Source organism: Centropristis striata, chromosome 7, assembly GCF_030273125.1.
Source record: "Centropristis striata isolate RG_2023a ecotype Rhode Island chromosome 7, C.striata_1.0, whole genome shotgun sequence".
Classification (NCBI taxonomy): domain Eukaryota; kingdom Metazoa; phylum Chordata; class Actinopteri; order Perciformes; family Serranidae; genus Centropristis; species Centropristis striata.
The window spans coordinates 3,826,425-3,832,247 of record NC_081523.1 but is presented as its reverse complement, the minus strand read 5'-3'; positions in this window follow the sequence as shown (position 1 = coordinate 3,832,247).

The following is a 5,823-nucleotide window of genomic DNA, read 5'->3' as shown; positions in this document are numbered from 1 at the left end:
TGGTCCTCACTATGTAGGAAGTACAAGAACACACACACACACACACACACACACACACACATTCTTGTACTTCTATCCTTGTGAGGGCCCTCATTGGAACAGTGAATTTTAATTTTCTTTTTCATTAGTTTTAGTTTTAATTTCGTTGTGAAATTGTGATTTGTTTTCAAATTCAGTTAGTTTTAATAAGTTTTTAGAGTGAGTGTGCTAGTATTAGTTTTTAGTAGTTATATTTTTTTGTAATGGGGTATTTGTTGGGTGGGAGATTAAAAGAGATCACAGTAAATTTTGCCTTTATTTCCTTTGTCTCATCCATCCTCATTACGTAAGAAAAAAGTTGACAAAGACGAAAACGAAGGACATTTTCACTATAATTTTAGTTTGTTTTGTCACCACAAAACACAGTTTCAGTTAGTTATCATTTTATTTCAGTTAACGAAAATGTTTTTTCAATTCTAGTTGTCGTTATTTCGTTTCCTTTTCTTGAACTATAATAACCTTGTTCCCTAGCCCCTTACCCTAAGGTAACCGTGGTAACCCTAACATGAACCTAACTGTAACCTTTAACCCTAAATTAAAGTGTGAAATCTCACAAAAGCCTTTAAAGAAGTGAGGACCGGCCGAAATGTCCTCACTTTGCAAAATGTCCTCACTCAGTTGGTTAAAAACGTGTGCTGGTCCTCACTATGTAGGAAATATAAGAACACACACACACACACTATTTGTGCTGCAGGAAAATGACTCAGAGTCAAAGTTGTCACAAAGACCTGTAGGACCTTTTCTTCCTTACAGGTGAGAATATTTTAAGCCTCATTGGTTCTTGATAATGAGTTCTGCAGCGTAAATCCACATCAAACCTCCTGTTAAACGCCGTGCGGGACAGGAAACTACAGATCCTGTTTCAGTGTTAATATTCTGCACTGTGGCGACTGTTTAATGCAGCGGAGAGATGGTAGACGGTCTGTGTGAGGTTGGGTCAGAAACAGCCCAAAGGCTTTTCTTTATCAGGTGCTTTGCTCAAGTCTTTTCCATAAAGAGTGAAATATTTCAGGTATACAGCGCTTTAAAACAGCCAGTTCAATAACTAAACACCCAACTCAGTTCCCATGCAAGTAAACTGCAATTTCAAATATGTTTCTTACAGATTCACAGTTTTAAAACACATGGTTAAAGTTGTGATTTGAAACAAAACTACAGTTTAAATGTGGTTAAAGTTGTGAAATACACAGTTTGGTCAAGTTTAAGCACCAAAACTAATTGGTTAGGTTTAGTAAAAGATCATGGTTTGGGCTAAAATTACTTCTTAACTTACAAGTTAACAAAACAAGTTGTCTTTTAGTCGCACAAGTCAACAAGCAGCTGCCTCCTGGCTTTAAAGTCCTGTATTTCTATCCATCCAACAAGGACTTTCTTGCTATTTATACTTAACCCTTTATAAAACTTAGGTCACTGCTAAAAAAACATACATCTTAAAAAGCTTTGTGTCCCAGTTTAAAGTAACATGGGTTATCTACAGCAGTTTGGTTACGTTTAGGCACCGAAATTACTTGGTTAGGTTTAGAAAAAGATCATGGTTTGGACTTAAATCAGTATGTTTGTTATGTAGATAAGTCAACACTGTCTCTGGGAAAGTTTTGCTGTTTGTTTGACCCACCAATCCATGCCAACCTCCTCTATGAATGGACATCCACGGAATTTAATTTGAAAAGTTTGATTGATGATTGTAAAGTTAGAAGAAAATACGTTTCCCGCAGGAAATTGGAAGGTAATTTTTAGAAGGCCAGGCTGAAAATCCTGATGTAAAAAGGATGACTTCTGAAATAATACTTAACTCAAGTATATACATTTTATTCTACTCTATAAGTTTCCTCCACTACGTTTAATTTAAGTAATAGGGTCAAGGACACATTAGCATCTTATAACATGTAAAGTGTCTTTTCAATTACCTTAAGGTTAAGCACATTTTAAATGTGGAAACTATATAATTTTACCTCCTTCAGGAAGTTTAGAACCCTGATTCTGTTTGTGTACATTAAAAATTCATTCATTCATTAAAAATGAAAATGTAAAAAGCAGCAAAAGTTTTTTTACAGATAATTTCTTAAAAAATATTGATAATATGCAGTAAATACAGTCAATATCTGTATTTTAAAAATGTATATATATACATATATACTGAATATATATATATGTCGAATAACTAACGTTTTTTTCTACTTTAATATGACGGTTAGTGTTTGGCAACTTTTGCTGCCAGTTGGGTTGTTTTTTTGTTTTTTTTACAATTTCTTCTTCTTTTTTCAACAGAAAGTTGCTTTAACTTTACATAAAGCAATATGAAGGGGATTTTTTTATATTAACACATAAACTGTAATCACCATAATCTCACATTGAAGACCATTAAGCAATTAAATAATATTGTAAAAAAGTCGAATAACTAAAGTTTTTCTCTACTTTAATATGACGGTGTTTGGCAACTTTTGCTGCCAGCTGTTTGTTTTTTTGTTTGTTTTTTACAATTTCTTCCATTTTTCCCAACAGAAAGTTGCTTTTTTTTACATTAAGCAATATAAAGGGGATTTTTTTTGTATTACTCCTTCAGGAAGTTTAGAACCACTTGTTGTGTTTGTGTACATTGATTGATTAACATGTGAAACATGTGATTTGTGCTGTAGAGGACTACAGTACAGTATGGAATAACCTCGTCCCCTCTGAAAGTGAAAACACTGCCTCTGCCATCGTCCTGATCAAAGGCAGGTCCTCCGTCTCCCCATAGATAGACTTACAGGTGATGTATTGGATGAGCCGAGTGTCCAAACTCTCCTTCAGAGGTGGTTTCCCCCCTCGTGTCACGCAGCTTCCCCATAAAACACTTTCATGTAGCGCCGTTAAAAAAAAAAAGAAGAGAAAAAGTCCTGTAAAAATGTAAAGGTGGAGTCAAATATACGGCAGGTTTTATTTTTCATCTACAGGCTTTGGATTTCATTTCTCACCCCGAGTCAGTTTCTCCTGCTGGGACAAACTGGCTGACAGGAACTTCATCACGCAATCCATGTAATAATTCACTTCCACGAGCAGAAACTTAAAGAATCTTTACTCACACTTTGTTACAGCTCTGTAAACTGTTGATGTTTGTGTGGGAGCTTCACTAAGCAACCACTATTTCTATAATAACAGCAGATCTCATGACTACGTGTGATGGGCAAAAAACCTGCAGCTCTACGTGGCTTTTTGGCCTTTTTCACTTTACCATTTTGGTTTCACTATTTGGTTCAGTGTTAAGTCTAAAGTCTTAAAATACAAGAATTAACTAGGAGCTTTAGCCTTTTTTTAAAAGCTTTAAGCCGAGTGGTTCTTTAGACCAGCTATTCTCAACCTTGGGGAGATGATTTCTGGGGGTCGCCAAATCATTTTGGAAGTCAGCTCTGTCTCCACTGTGTTAAAGTGTTCACGTGTTAATGTGTTTTAGTCTTTTTGGTCATTTAATGTCTTTTTTTAGTCATTTTGTGTCTTTTCTGGTTATTTTGTTTCTTTTTTGGTCATTTTGTGTCTTTTTTGGTCATTTTGTGGTCAATTTGTGTCTTTTTTGATCATTTTTCCCCTTTCTTTGTCATTTTGTGTCTTTTTTTGGTCATTTTGTGGTCAATTTGTGTCTTTTTTGATCATTTTCCCCTTTTTTGGTTATTTTGTGTCTTTTTTTTATCATTTTGTGGTCAATTTGTGTCTTTTTTGGTCATTTTTTCCCCTTTTTTGGTCATTTTGTGTCTCTTTTTTTGGTCAATTTGTGTCTTTTTGTGGTCAATTTGATTCTTTTTTGTGTAATTTTGTGTCTTTTCTGACAAATCCCAAAGTATCAAGTTCTTACTTTCCAAGGAGTCTCTGGCTTGAAGCTGACTGTTACACACTCAGGAGGTCAGAATGGACCTTTAAACTGATAGCAAAGGACTTAGATTAAAAGAAACAATAAAATATATAAAAATATATAAATGCACAGACAGAGAGATGTTTTAGTTGTTGTCTGCTTCATTATTTGTCCAAAATTCATCGTATCAACTGAGTTTGTCTGATCTGAACTGTGAGATTCTGTTCAGTGAGACAACATGATGTTAGATTGAGGGTCGCCACTCAAAAAGGTTGACAATACTTATGAAAATGAGTATCGTATCCGGATACGTTTTAGTATCGATACTTTTTTGAGTATCGATACTTTTGACAACCCTACTACTGACCGGCTAATGTGCGACAGCTAACACGATGTTTTTGTTCCGGGGTCATACGCCAGGGTGGAGCATCGAGAGCATGCTCAAATGAGTTGTCTTGTCATGCATGCCGATGTAAATCCTATTCCAATCACATTATCTGGGTGTCCTCATCAGAGTTGGTGAACTCCGACATCAGTCGGACTAACACGTTTACGTTCAAGTGTCATGTAAACGTACTGTGTGATCATTAATTAACTAAAAAAGAGCATCTTTCTTTGTCCACATCTGTCTGAAATCAAGAACCGATTATTTAGAAAATGACTCATCTTCATTTTGAGGGGTAAATCTGCCACCGTGCTGTGCAAAAACCAGAACTGCAGGTGACTTTTTTCTTGTCACAAAGTGACTTAATGCATGTGACGAGAGAGGAGAGACCAGGCAAGCTAATGTGTCAATTAGGCTTTTATTAAAACAAACAAATAAACATAATGATTTTGAAAAGAGCCGAGGGTGCAGGGAGTAAATGCATCAGTTTTGAGGCTGAAACAGGTGCCACCAAATTAAGGTTTCAACCCTCCTGACATTAGGCTGCTAGTTAGTTCACTGTTCACTGTTCTGGTGCCCCAAAACATACAAAATAAAGGTAGAGAGAGAGATCAAGTGAGTATTTAATTATATTTTCAGATCGAGGGATGATAGGAAAGGAAAGAAGAGAGAGACAAGGCATAATGTGCCACAAAGGTTTCAGCAGGATTTAAATCTGAATTAAAATATACATTCAGTTAGAAAATCTAAATCCAAGCAGGAATATTTTCTTTATTGTAATTACAAAATATCCGTAATCCTTGATATTTACAATTACGTTTTTTTTATAAAAGATGTTAAATGTTTGTACATCTCTGTCGACTGTTTCTGGGTCTTAACACAAAGTTTTCAGGTAAGCAGATTGAGTTGTGTTCAGGTGTCAGATAAGTGAAAGCATAACAGCAACATGACTAATAGAGTCATCAGATAAGAGCCTTCCAGGGACACAAAAAGACGTCTGTGTGGAAAAAAAAATCCAAGCAGCGACAGCATAAACAGCCTCTTCAAACAGCGAGGGCAGATAAGAAATGGAAACCAGTTTCTTCACACTGTATTGTACAGGAGACAAAATGTGTTGATGTGAAAACAGAGAGAATAACACAGGCCGTGTTGACTAAACAGAGCCAAAGTGTCACAGTGGCAACAGGTTTTGTCAGAGCAACTCCAAGGTTAAAGCCTCGCCCTGAAACCTCTCGGGGGTCAGCAGGTTTCCACTGACGCAGAAGGTTACTGAGGGAACGTTCAGCTGTGTTCACTGGGTGAACTCTGTTCTAACAGATCAGGACCGAAGCAGGTAATTGGAGGGATGGATCACTTTTTTGCAAAACTTTGCAGCAACTACACTGTAAAAAAAATAAAAAAAATAAAAAAATTAGGCAGCAAAAGTTACCAAACACGTCAAATAATTCGTTATTTTACAGATAATTTACAAAAAAAAACAGATATTAGGTAAATGTCTGCATTTTTAAATATGTATATATATATATTTGTAAAATAAGTGTTTTTACTGTAATAGGACAAACATTTGCCACTTTTG